Source organism: Eumetopias jubatus, unplaced genomic scaffold, assembly GCF_037043125.1.
Source record: "Eumetopias jubatus isolate StellerSeaLion01/CBP00866 unplaced genomic scaffold, mEumJub1_p1.0 scaffold_10, whole genome shotgun sequence".
In the NCBI taxonomy this organism is placed as follows: Eukaryota; Metazoa; Chordata; class Mammalia; order Carnivora; family Otariidae; genus Eumetopias; species Eumetopias jubatus.
The window spans coordinates 36,542,731-36,556,535 of record NW_028274816.1 but is presented as its reverse complement, the minus strand read 5'-3'; the positions used below and the strand labels follow the sequence as shown (position 1 = coordinate 36,556,535).

At 57.4% G+C, this 13,805-nt stretch overlaps 1 protein-coding gene across 2 annotated transcripts in view; it reads right to left on the bottom strand.

Moving 5' to 3' along the window:
- Positions 1 to 13,805, bottom strand: part of GSE1 (Gse1 coiled-coil protein) — a 401,392-nt gene that overhangs the window by 254,053 nt on the left and 133,534 nt on the right. The window lies entirely within an intron of this gene.

Below are 13,805 nucleotides of genomic sequence, written 5' to 3'. Positions count from 1 at the left end.
TCAGGTCCTGGGCTCACACCTCCAACCTCAGAGGCCCTGCGCTGCCGGCCGGGGAGGTGGGGAGCCAGGACCCGCACATGTTCCAGGGCCTTGATGCCTACAGCTATCTGGGGGCCAGTCCCGGCGACCAGCGACCCCCCCCCCCCCCACTTCCCGACTACGAGCTCCAGAGCCGTTGGGAAGCAGCTTCATGTTGATCCAGTTGTTTTAGGGATTAGTGCCATAAAACCAAAGTGCCCTAAGAGAGATGGATGGCCCAGAATTCCCTGGGTGAGCAGGGGCTCCGCCAGCCCTCCGTGCAAGAGGCAGCTACATTTACCGTTTGTTTCCGGGCATGCTTTAATTTATGGGATCCATATGGTGACACTGCCCAGACCACAGCTCCCGCAAATCCCACAGGCATGCTGGAGGCTTAGGCTGGAGCCAGGAGGAGGCGGCACCTCAACCCGGCACACTTTATTCACTCGGTCGCTCAGGGGCCGGGGGCCCGTCGGCATGGCAGGGACCCTGGAGCCCCATACATATCCCGTCTTGTCGGGCTTTAGCGGCTCTTGCCATCTTATCCTAATTATCCTGGGAAACTCTGCCAGGCGCAGGCTGCTGTGTCCACAATCAGTCACAGGATGGCTTGTCCAGCCAGCCCGGGGACTATCTATGGGGTAGTACCTGGTCAAACCAGGCAGTGTTCTTGCAAAGCCCCTTGGGTGGGCTGGGGTCGGGAGTGGAGGAGGGCAGTGGAGGGAGGGGCCGGCTCTGACCCCTGCCCACGGGCTGGTGGAAGGGAGAGAGGGGAGAGCCCCCCTTCTGCTTCTCCTCCTGGAGCTGGGGGGCCAGGGTCCTGCTGGGGGGAAGGTGGCAGGCGGCCACCTCTTGGGAGGTAGGGATGGCTCCTAGGATGGGGAGCTGTGGGCAGGAGGACCCCGTTTACTATGTGCCTTGCTTAATCCTCCCACCAGCCGTGTCATGCACTGAGACACGGAGGCACGAGGAGATAAAGTGGCCTGTCTGAGCTCCTACCCATAATTGGAGGCGTCGGGATTTGAACCCAAGCAGTTGGGAGCAGACTCAGCTGTTACAAAGCAAGAGGGGGACGTGGCTTTTAAGTAGAGAAGAGCAGTGAGCACAAGACAATTTGACCGGGCAAGAGAGGTGCAGATAACAGGCAGTACAGGAGTGAGAGGACCCTCCCTGCGGCTGGAGACGTCCGGGCAGTGTTCTTGGAGCAGGCAGAATTTGAACTAGGCCTTCAAAGGGAGCGGGTTTTGAAAGGGAGGGAAGGTAGGGAGGGAGGGGAGCTTTGCACCCTCATCCCTGAAGGGCCGGGAGGGTGAACCATGAACAAGGTCCTAGGCAGGTCAGGATGTAGGGGGACGACATGGTCTCAGTGCCACCAGCATCACATGGAGGGAAGAGAGCTCCATCTTGCCAGATCTGATTTTTTAAGAGGAGGCTGGGAATCCGCTTTCATTTATTTATTTTTATTTATTTACTCTTTAAGGATTATTTATTTGGGAGGGGGAAGCAAGCAGGCGGTGGGGACGGGGAGAGGGAGCAGGAGAGAGCATCTCAGGCAGACTCCCCGCTGAGCTTGGAGCCCGATGAGGGGCTCGATCTCATGACCCTGATATCATGACCTGAGCCAAAACCAAGAGGTGGACGCTTAACTGATGGAGCCACCCAGGTGCCCTGGGAATCCAGTTTTAAAAAACCTGCACTCTCATGGCTATTAAATATTGGCATCTAGTCCAAAGCATGTTAAAACACCATGTGAACACTCATCCACTGCCTCTAGGATTGTAAAATGCTGCTTTGGAGAATGACTGGCAGCTCCTCAGAAGGTCAAACGTAGTGTTATCCTGTGACCCAGCAATTCCACTCCTGGGTAGACATCCAAGAGAATTGGAAACCCACGTCCACACAAACACTTGTACGTGCACGTTCACAACATCCCTCAGTCCCACGGGGAAATGAATTCCACCAGCAGCCTGGTGAACTTGGAGGTGGGTCGAACTTCCCCGATCGAGCCTCCAGATGAGTGCGCAGCTGGCTGGCACCTTGACTAGCAGCCTCTGAGGCCCTAAGTGGAGGACCCAGCTGAGTCGTGTGAGGATAAACAGGTGGCGACAAGCTGCTAAATTGGTCATTGTTTGTTACGCAGCAGAGGATATAGCTAATACAACCTGGGACATCTGGACTAGTGCCCGGCCCAGATATAAACGTTCCTTGGCACACTATCGTGTGCCAGAAACATGCTAGCTCTTCCCACCGCTGTGGGTATCCCTGGAAGTGAAAGGGTTTCACCCCCTTTCCTCGGGTGCTCATCTGCAGCTGCCCATGATCCTGGGGGATGGGGGGCCCAGCTGCTATTAATGATGGGCAAGGCTGTCTGCCGACATGTGTGGCATTGTGAATACGGATCGTTTCACGCCAGGCTCATCTTAGGTGGACGCAAAGGTTCTGGGCCAGACCATCAAACGGAGGTAAAGAGTCACCTTTCCTCTCGCTTCAAAGCCAAATATATGACAATTCCTGGCTAACAGAGAGCAGGCCCCGAGCAGACATATCCATCGTGTCCTCTCTACCACAGCTGAGAGTTCTAAGCTCTCCTTTTAAGGTACTCTTAGGACTGGGCCTGGGACATACATCGTCCCCTGCCCTGGGGACCCTGGCAGCCGGCAGCATCTCAGAGCAGTCCCTGGGGTCCCTGCAGATCGAGTGGGGGTAATGCCTATTGTTCCTTTTATTTCCCTGGACCGGGGCCACTATGATTAAAGCAGTAGGCGGTTAGTGGGGCCAGGCAAAAGGGGGCAAATTCCCAGGGTTCTTTCAAAGAAAAGGGGATTTGCAGCCCACCACTGAATATCCTAGTGGGATCTTGTATTGTTACACTTTCTCCAGGGAACTGAGTGATTTCTGGAGAAAGCAGACTCCAGGCAAATTCAGGGCTGGGGAGGAGGCGGATGCCATGTCCCTGCTCCAGAGGGGAAAACCATGCCACGGTGTTGTAGGCATCCAGTTTTGCCTTATTAATCTTATGGATTCATGAGACCCCCAAGTCTGCGAACCCCTACTCGATTATTTTTAAAAACAGTCTTACTGAGATATAATCCACATAGCTATCCAATTCACCCTTTTAAAGTGTACAATACCTGTACTGTACTTCTAATACACATGCAGAGTCGTGCAACCATCACTAGAGTCCATTTCAGAACATTTCCGTCCCCCCAAAAGGAAGCCCGACCTGCTAGCAGTCACGCCTCATCCCTCCCTGGCCCTGGCAGCCATGACCTCCTTGCTGTCTCTACAGATTTGCCTGTTCGGGCGATTCGCACACGCGAATCGGACCACCACCTATGGCGTGTGGTCCTTTGTGTCTGCCTTCTTTCTCTCAGCCCATTTCCCAGGCTCATCCATGTTGTAGCGTGCAAAGCATGTAGTTTTGAAAACCAGGGACAGTCCAGCTGGAGGGCCCACAGCAGCCCAGAAGCCGGATGCGGCACCAGGACTCCTTCCCCCAGCAGCCTCTGCGGCAGAGCCGGTGTCCGCCTCCCTCCTGGTACACAGCCGGACCCCAGCGCTCAGCCTTCCTGTGGTGGGTGGGCACATGCTGGGTCCCGGTCACTCTCCCCGGCTGGCAGATCTAGCAAAGTGACCTCGCCCGGTTTCGGTTCCCTCTTCCATAAAAAGGGGCAGGATGACAATGAGTGTCTACTGCCAAAGGGACAGTGGAGAGAATCAGACGCTAAATGTACCCGGCACATAGTAGCTGCTCGAGAAACGGCAGGTGGTCTCATGAACCTGTGGCGTAAGCAGTAGGAGGAAGAGCCAAAGGGGTGCAGTGGCCTGGGGATCCCACAAAGCCTGGAGGGGTGTGTACCAAGGAAGGCTTCACTGCATTGGCCTCGGTGGGGGGCTCACCAGGCCTCTGGGGGGTTTTGGCGGCAGCCAACAGAGCCACCTTCCAGGCCCCCTCACCTGCTGCTGGCCTGGAGCCCCGAGTCAATCAAGGGGTCCCTGCAGGAACCGGGGCAGGACCTGGGCCCCCCACTTTCCCTCATCACCCTGAATCTCATTTTAGCTCCAAGTCAGCTCAGGATGCACTCCGGGAAGCCAGCTGTGCCAGCCTTGAATAAAACAGATGTGGGACTGAGTCCTAAGTTGCTGCTTGCTGCTGTCATAAGTAAGGGTGGAAGGCAATAACGACTCTCTGAGCTCAGTTTACGCGCCTTGGAAATGGGCCAGTAATGCCTACCCTAGATCTACTGAGCACCTGCTATGTGTCAGGTGCCCACCAAGCTCCTGACGTCGGTAGCCCATTTAATCCTTCCAACAACCTTACCTTAACTCCCACCTTGTAGAAGAGAACACGGAGGCACAGAGAAGTCAAGACAGAAGTCAAGGTCACCCAGCAGTCACCATCACAGCAGAGAATCTGGCCAGCGCTGTGTTCTCTGTCCAGCACCTGGGGCACCCAGTCCTGCTCACTGAGCACTAGAAGTGCCTGATTCCCATGCTCACTGCCGCAGCAGAGAGGCAGCAACGCCGGACTGAGGCCTCCGGCATGCAAGTCTGGGCTGCAGGTAAATGGCAGTGGGCTTGCTGATGGGCTGTGACTGATTTATTTCAAGAACAAGGCTGGGAGGATGAGACAGGGTGCAGAGCCGCAGGAGAAGAGGAGGAGACACCAGCATCCGATGGCATAAAAGAATGCAGCTTTACCTTCCCTTTGCCCCCAAGGAAAAATCAGGCACAGGCCAGAAGCCAAGTCTGGGGAGAAAAGTCACCTCCCTCCAGAACAGTGATGGCCGGATGCACACCTTGGCGGGGAGGCTGGGTGGGTATGGCCAAGGGGCACCTTCTGAACCGGCCGGAGACCTCTGTCTGCCAACTGTTGGGGGATGCGGAGGTCACAGGACTGCCTGGGAGGGAAATAAAGGGACATGGTCCAGCCCTGCTATGGGGGCCCCCCGCCCCTTTCCTGGCCCGCTGCAGCCCCCGCCAGAGCCCTCCCCCCCCCACCAAGATACTGTGCTCCACAGTCTCTGGTGGGATTCCCTGCTCTGCACTGCAAGCTGGTGCATCAGAGGCCAAAAAACAGTACTTTACGCCCCTTAATTCCCTGTAATAGCTCCATAATGGCAAGCAGAGAACGCCACACGCTGCAGTAAAGGGAATGGTAAGGCCCTGGGTCAGGGGGAGACTGGGCTGCCGAATGCAGAGTCCCCGATAAGCAGACAACTACAGGGTTATTAAATGTGCGGCGCAGACCGGGCGTAATTGGAAAGTTATTAGATGTGGAATACACACAGCACCCAGTAAATGAGTAATCAGGGACTAATTAAGCTCACGCGACACAGCAGATCGTGCCGGAGAGGCTGGTGGCTGCCGCATCTGTGACAGCAATTAGGGGCACTCGGCTGCGGCACCAGGGCGGGGGGGGGGTCGCCAGCTCAGCCGGGGGTCTCGATCCGACTCTTCCCCACCTGAGTCCTCCTAGGGGCTCCCACCTCTCGGGGGCTGGAGGGAAGGAGAGGAGGCGCCAGGCTCCGGGCTCATCCAGCCTTGAGGACAACAGAAGCCCAAGAAGGCATGTGATCCAGGACTCGGGAAAATGAAATCAAGGTTTCAAGGGCCGCCTCCTGAAGGCCGGCATGGGGAGCTAGCCTGTCTCTGACCAACTGTGGCCTGACACCCCAGCTCTCCTGGGGTCCTCCTCCCCCACCCTGGCTGAGGCCCGCTGTGCCTGCTCATCTCCTCCCACTGCCCGGGGAGAGAGCCTCCCATCCGTCTCTGGAGCACAGAGCCCTGTCCACTCCATTCCCAACCATGCCTTGGTCCGAGTGATCTTTGTAAAACACCACTCATCCTGCTTGCATGAAACCCTTTACCAAAGTTCTGACACTGCACATGGCATCCAAGAGCCGTGTGATTTGGCCCAACCTAGCTCTTCACACATCTGTCACGCCTCACATCGATCCACCCCATCTGCCTATCCAACAAACCAGGCATCCACCCACCTATCTATCTGTCCGTCCGTCCGTCCGTCCGTCCGTCCATCCGTCCATCCATCCATCCATCCATCTGGCTGGCCAACTGTTCATCAATCCATCTGTCCATCCATCCAATCATTCATCCATCCATCTGTCCAACAAACATTTATTATGTACCTCCTTCCTGCACTATGCCTGGGATACAGCAGCAAACAAAACAGTTAAAAATTTCTGCGTTTAAGGAGCTGACATTCTGACTGGGGAGACATTTCACACGTCAGTTGGTAGGGAGTGCCCGGAAGACGAATAGGGAGGAGGGCAGGGTGAGTAGAAGTTGAGTTTTCTGTAGGCTGGCCCTATGGACAGAGGACATTTATGCAAAGACTTGAAGGAAGCAAGGGAGCTAGCCATGGAGATAGATATGTGGGGGAAGGGTGTTGCAGGTAGAGGGAACAGTAAACACGACGGCCCTGAGGTGGAAGCATGTTTGCAAACCTTTTCTGAAAAGGCCAGACAGTGAGTATTTTCAGCTTTAAGGACCATATAGTCTCTGTTGAACCTACTCGACTTTTGCATTGTTGCCGTAAAGCAGCCTTGAACAACGCGAAAATAACAATGTGTGGCTATTTCAATAAAACTTTATTTATGGACACTGAAATTTGAATTTCATATAATTTTCACATCATGAAATATTTTTCTTCCTTTGATTTTTTTTTCAAATTTAAAAATGTAAAATGCATTTTTGGTTCATGAGTTGGTACATAAACAGGCTGCCTGATGGATATGGCCCGGGGGGCTAGAGCTTCCTGAAGGCTCAAGGCAGCTGCAGAAACCATCTTGCCTTCTTCCAATCCCAGCTCCACTGCCTAAGAAGCTGTGTGTCTTCAGGCAAGTGACTCCACTTTTCTGGGCCTTGGTTGCCCTATCTGTAAATGATGAAGGCTCCCCAGTGCAGAACCCTTGGTTCAGGGTTTTAGGTGGAAGCAATATTGGGGTCTGCTCAAGGGTCACTGTCAGTGTCCAGGAGGCCCCCTCCACTCTGCAATGCCCTGTGCCTCTCTCCTATTGAACTGTCACCCACCAGATCCTCTGCCTCCTCCTCGGCCAAGGGTGTGCCCCCTTCTGTGGTCTCTGCCCCCAGCCCTCCTCCCCAGGCAGAGCTGACCCACTGCCAGCCCACCTCCATTAGTGTCCTTATCTTACTGCCCAGATGCAGGCCTTACACATCCGCCCCCGACTGTCGCCCTCCCCCCAGACGGCACTCTATAACCCCAGGTCCTGGCATGAGGTCCCCAACACAGCAGCTGGAGGAGACATGTGAGTTATGGAAGGAGCCATGCAGAGGCCTAAGGCCAGGGTTCTAGGCATAGGGAACATCCCTGAGGCAGTGATGCAAAGGCCCTGAGGCAGGAGTGTGCCTAGTGTGTTTGAGGAACAAACAGCAAGGGGGCCTGGCCTGTGTGGCCGGAGAGGCTTCCCAAGGGAAGCAATGGGGTCACATCTCAGAGGGCCCCGTGGGTCCCTGTAAAGGCTCTGGCTCTCGTTTGGAGTGAGCCCAGAGGGTGATCCGGATTTAGTTTTTAAAGTTTTCTGGTGAGACGCTTACAGACACGTTGCAGGTGTAAGCAGTAATACAGAGCTCTGGCATGCCCTTTCCTCACTTCCCCAGGGGTGACATCTTCCGGAACTGTGGCACCGCACTGCAGGCCGGACACCGCTGCAGACCGGCTGCCCGTATTCCACCCGCAGACCTCCCCAGTCTGGCCGCTGGTGTGCAGGTGTGCACTTCGTCCTACGTGGTATCTCCCACCGCCACAGTGGAGACACGAGACACGGATAGCAGTGCCACAGGCATCCCCTGTGACACTCTTCCATAAGTACACCCACCCACCCCTCCTGCCCCAGACCCCAGCCCCTGGCCCCCACCGACCCGGCCCCACTCCTGGGGTCCTGCCCTTCCAGCACGTGTGAACACAGCTGCACCCGCTGGCTGGGCACAAGCGCGGGTCCTTCCTTCTTACCGTGCCTGACTCGGGGGAGGGAGGCTGGGGCTGGCTCCCGCAGGTTCGGCTGCTCCGTTTGTCCCCACAGCAGGCTCGCAGCCCCGCACAGCCCCAGCCCTGCTCCCTCCTGCTGTGTTCAGAGCTGTGCCTGGCTTCCCTGCTCTCCCCTCCGGCGTGCCAACACCCCTCTGTCCATGAACCAAGCCCCCACGCCCCCATTTACCAGGCCTGATGATGCTCCCTGCGCACCTGCCCCCTGGCATCCGCTCCTCTCTTGCCCCGAGCCAGGGCGGTCAGCTGGTTCATCAGCCGTAACCCTTATGTGGTGCTCCCTGTTCCAGTGTGGATCAGAGATGTTTAGCCACCTGCCAAACGCCACACAGCCAGAAGATTGGCAGACGCCCACCCTGGGGCGCCTAAATTGCCGCAAAGACAGATGTGGAGGGGACAGTGAGGTGGAGGGGTGTGCCCTGGGCTCTGTGGGGGCTCAGCTCCGCCCTGCGCCACCACCAAAGGGGCCCTGCCTGCTGCAGGTGAACAAGACATAATTACTGTGGAAGGAACCGGGCTGTCTCACCCAGGGCAGTCAGTTTATCAAGCGCTGACAGTGCATTAGCTAAGTGATCACTAGACTATTAATTTTTTCCCCAGCCCTTGCCAGGGGTATTATAGTGAAAAATGGCAGCCTAACCACAGGGAAATTCTTCAGGGTGACAAAAATAAAAATAGCTCTAATTGAAGTTGATAGAAATTATACCCTTTAAAAACACACGTCGGGGTGCACTGGCTATAATGTAAATTAACACCGGGGCAGGGTTTCTGTCACAGGATCGTGGAAACATGGTGACAGCCAACGCAAACAGCCTCACGGGACATCACATCTGCTTGGTGGTGGCTCGGCTGGGTGCCGCCCCCGGTGTCGGGGAGGTGGCAGGACAGGCTGGGGGCAGGTGCCCACAGGTCCGCAGACGCCACCCTGCCCGCCCCCTGGCCCCCCTGCAGAGGGACAGAGGCAGCTGGGGAGCACCCCGCGGGTCCCGGGGAGAGGCGGGAAGACCTGGAGGCCCAGCCACCAGCAGGAGGTCTTCCTTGCCGAAGCCGGATGCCAACCTGGTTCCCACACGTTAGTGACGGAGGGCCTGGGAAACGTGGGAGAGTCTGCACGCCTCTCCGGAGCCGAAAAGGTTTCACCAGAGCGTATGAGAGAATTATAAACGTAACAGCAATAAAATAATAATAAACACAGGGATAGCATCAGCTCGGTGCTCTGCATCATTTTTAAGTACTTTCCACATATTTTAATTCACTTAATCCTTGCAACAACCCGTGAGGTAGACACTGTCATTATCACGCTCGTTTTCCAGACCAGGAAATGAGTCTGGAGGCCTGAAGAGGCTGTGGAACCTGCCTGTGGGGATAATGGGGCTCCGTGGCCGCCAGAGCTGCCCCCACCCGCCTCTGCACCCCACACGGGGTGAGCCCCCCCACCGCCCAGCAGACACACAGCCCGCTCCGCTCAAGGCTGAGTCCGATCGCGGGCTGCAGTGTGGACAGCGGCATCCGGAGCTGGGCCCGCACGCTTACACTGAGTTTTAAGTGACCCGTACAATTTATTTCCGTTTTGGCTTCACCCTCACCTGTCGAGACCAGAAAGTTCCCCTGAGCTCCCAGTCTGCGCCCTGAGCCGTGCCCAGTATGCATGGGGGCGGGGGGGGGGTCAAAGAACAGGACGGACCCGGTCATTCAGCCCCTGCCCTGCGCCAGGCATGGCTCCAGGCAGTGGGGAGTCAGCGGCGAGCCAGACGGGAAGATTCCGGAAAGACAGTAGCACAGCTGCTCACTTGGGGTCCACAGGCAAACAAGAAAGTCATCGAAAATGAATCTCCAAACACAGCCTCGTGGTGTAAAGACACAATCTGAGAATCTAAGACTCTGACCGGCAAAGGACTTTTAAGTTTATTCTTTCAAAAGGAAGAATAAAGGGAAAGATTAGAAGGAACTTTTCGTTCTCTCTCTCTCCACACACAGGTGCACACCCCCAGGTCCAGGGAAGGAGGAGGGAAGGGGCACCGAGAAGGCAGTGATACTGGAGGTTTTTCACCGTTGTCTTCCCTGAAAAGACCCGAGGGAAGCAAGTGCTGGGAGTCGTGGTGGCTGAGGCGGGAGGGGGCATAAAGAAGGGAAGTGAAGGTGGGGCCTGGCGGGGGGAGGGGGGCACAGCGGGGAGGCACGCCCCGTAGGACCGGTCAGCTCGGCCCGCCACCTGTTCAGAGAAGCCACGAGTGGGCAGCCCCCCAGGGCCGGGCAAAGACACCCGAGCCCCCTCCTCAGGGGGGGAGAGACACCCATGATGGAAATGACAGGCCCAGAGCTTGGCTCTGATACCCAGGGAAGACTCTGGAACAAATCATCAGGGGGTTCATCGACTGCAATCACGTAAAATAGCAGGAGAATTAGCACGTGACAAGTGCCCAGGTCCGGGAGGGGAAATGACATCAGAACCAGCTAAATCACTATGGTGCACGGGTGGAGCTCCGGGAGAGGTGAGCAGGTGTGAGGGGGCCTCATGGTCATGCGCGGGGCTTGCTCTGTTCGTGACAGCCCCCGGGGCCAGCTGGGGGCCCGGACGCGCGGCTGTGACCTCACGCGAGCACCGCCCCGACTGCTAAAACCAGCGATGCTCACAGGATGAGCTGCTGTGGGGCCCCCCTCCATGTGCCAGGCCGCACTCTGCATGACCCCATTGGGTTCTCAAGCCACAGCAGCCTCTCTCTATTCAAGCTGGCCTTGCTGCAGCCACTGACTCCTTCACCATGGGCTGTGTGGCCACGGGGAAGTTACTAAGCCTCTCTGGGTGCCCGTGTCCTCACCTGTGAAATGGTCATAAAGACAGTAGCTGCCTCACAGAAGAGAAACAAACGGCCTCAGACACACGTTTAGAACACGGCCTGGTCCTCAGGACCCACGCAGTAAAGCCCAGATGATCTTACGTCTCCTTACAGCAACCCCTTAAGACAATTACTCAGTGCCATCCGACGAACGTGCCAAGCTCTGTTCAAATGCTTGACGAATCTTAACTTGCTTGATCCCAACACGCCCATGAGGTAGCTTCTGCCATTACACACCCATTTTGTGGACGAGGGGACTGAGGCCCAGAGGGGGTGAGCTAGCTGCCCCCAGATCACACAGCCTGCTCTGCACCCAGACGTCGTCATGCTGTCATCCTCGGTCTGAATGGTTAACCTCCACACGAAACTGTCTCCCAGAACAGCCCTCGGGAAAGTCTAGAGGGCCCTCGAGTACCCCCCATCCTACAAAGGAAGTTGAGCAACTTAATACAAACACCTGCTTTGCAGGGAAAAGAGATGCAGAGGGAGGTGAGTCTGGAGGCTCAGAGGGGTAAAGCCCTGATGCTTCAGCCCCTGGGAAGGAGGGCAGAGTGAGAATCCAGTGGGCGGGGTGGGGGGAGATAAGGCCGGTGGGCTCTCTCCCAGCCCAGTGACTGGGGTCGGGAGGGGGGGCGAGAGGCAAGAGCCTGGAAGCAAGAGGCTTCAGGAGCAGGAAGTGGCCCTCGGTCCTACATCTATTTTCCAGATTTCTATTCTGATGCTGGGTTTCTTTGGACCACGTTGAAAAAGGAAAGCCACTCAGGCAGCTGAGAGGTGTGGGCAGAGGGCCGGGTGACCGGGGACAGCGCAGGAGTCCGGGCGGGGTGAGGAGTTGGCTTTGCTCATTCTCCGTCTCACGGCGAAGAGGAACGAGAGCCTCGGACGCTTAGGGCGCCCCCAAATCTCAGAGGCGGGAAGAACCCGAATGGCCATCTGCCCCACGTCTCTCAAACCCTGGGATGTGTCCCACATGAAAACAATTTTTAACAAGGAATCGGGATACAATAAAAATACTGGTGTGCACCACAGGCAGTAAAGATCTCCTGACACGGTTTCAAGTACCAGATGTACGTCAGCAGCGTCTCAGACCTGGGCTCCCAAGACCCCTGCCCCAGGCCCTGGATGAGCGCCCCCTGCCCAGCTCTGCCCTTCCCCAGGTGTCCCCAAGGGTGAGGAGCCTGTGGGGCCTGGGGCCACACCCCACGGCCGTGCCCCCAGTGCCAGGACCCCAGGTCTCCCCGTGTGCACTCCCGACTCTGTGCCCAGAGCTGTGCGGGTGTCCCTCCTGTCTGTCCTCTGAGGGGGGCTGCTGTGCCCGAGAGCCCCCTGACTGCTGGAATCCCCCGCCCCAGCCCGGAGGATGTTGGGGGCTTCTTCAAGCCCCGAGGGAAGCAGAAGGCTAACGTCCGCACCTGTTCCCAGGCTGGCTTCCTTTCCTTGGGCCTCGGGGTCCCCAGCTCCGAAGCAGGCGGGGTCCCTCCTCCTGGGCCCCTCCTGTCTTTCCGGCTCCGGGTGTTAGGATTACTGGTGCCGCTGTTGCTGGAGCAGAGCACTGGCTGGCCAGGCTCCACACGGCTGAGTGGAGGAGAGATGCCTAACACACACGTGCTTTGAATTTCCACTTGGATTATTTAGGACAGCCGGTGGGGCTGATCGAGATCAAAGGGAGCCAAGACTCCCAAAGCCTTCCCCGGGCACCGAGGTTCACTAAGAGGGGACTCCCCGAGGATGGATACGCCGCTCACAGAGATAAGGCACGGCCACCAGAAAGAGGCCTCCAGGCGGCCACGGAGGGGAGACCATAGAGGGAGCTTGGGAGCAGGAGAGAACTGGGTTTCCAGCTGATGGATGTGCATGCTCAGAGGGGTGCCTTATCCCGTGGCCACGGAGCCCCACTATGGACAGGTGGTGGTGCTGGCTGGACGTCCTGAATGAGTGAGAGGGCTAGCAGGGACCATGAGTCCTTGCTGCTCTGTTCATGTCACGGTGGCATCTCAGGCCAACCCCCAGAGCAAAGGGCTCATAGCCCCAATTTACAGATCAGGAAGCTGAGGCTTGAAGGGAAGGTGGCCCATGGGGTTCCCCAGCCCAGGGCTGGGGGAGAGAAGCCAACCCTGTCCCTGGCGACGCCACACCCACCACCGGGAAACAGACGCCCCAGCCTCTTCGGGAGCCCTGTGGGCACAGCACGGCCTTCACTTCCCGAAGCTCAGAGACCCAGGTGGGCATATGCTCAGCCAGGCTGAGAGCCTGCCAAGGTGCCAACTCACTGGCTCCCTGCTAATTACTCATTTTTGCTAGATCAAAGGCCTCATTGATTAAAAAGCGGATTGAACTTGCCTGCTTGCCGCCCTGGAAACAGCGCTAAGACAGGAGGCCTTCCACCTCCCGGCCCTGCCCTTGTCCCGCCCAGCTTCGTAGCGGGCCTGTGGCCGTGAAGGCCTGGGCCAGCAGGCCAGCACCGGGCCAGCTCAGGGGACAGGCTCACCTGCGCCCTGCATCTGGACAGTGGGGGGGGGGGCTGGTTGGGCTCAAGGATGGGCGCGAGCCGGGGGGGGGGGGTGTGTCAACAGGGGCAACACCCAGCCATGTCTAGTGACATTTTGGTTGTCACCTCTGGGGGTGCTCCTGGCATGCTGCTCAACGTCCTGCAAAGCACAGATGGCACCGCCCAAGGAATGATCTGACCCCAAATGTCAACAGTACCTAGGCTGAGAAACTGGGGACAAGGAGACCCTCACCCCAGAGGAGAGGAAGCGAGGGGTGTGGTCAGGGAGGGGTGTGGTAAGGAGGAGCCTGGGACCCCCCTGCACTCAAGGGAAGTGGTACCCACAGGGAAGAGGAGCCCCTCCCTGGGGCACCCGGGCACACACAGCTCTGAACGCCTGACCCCCCCCCCCCCCCCCCAGAGCCCGCCAGGAGCG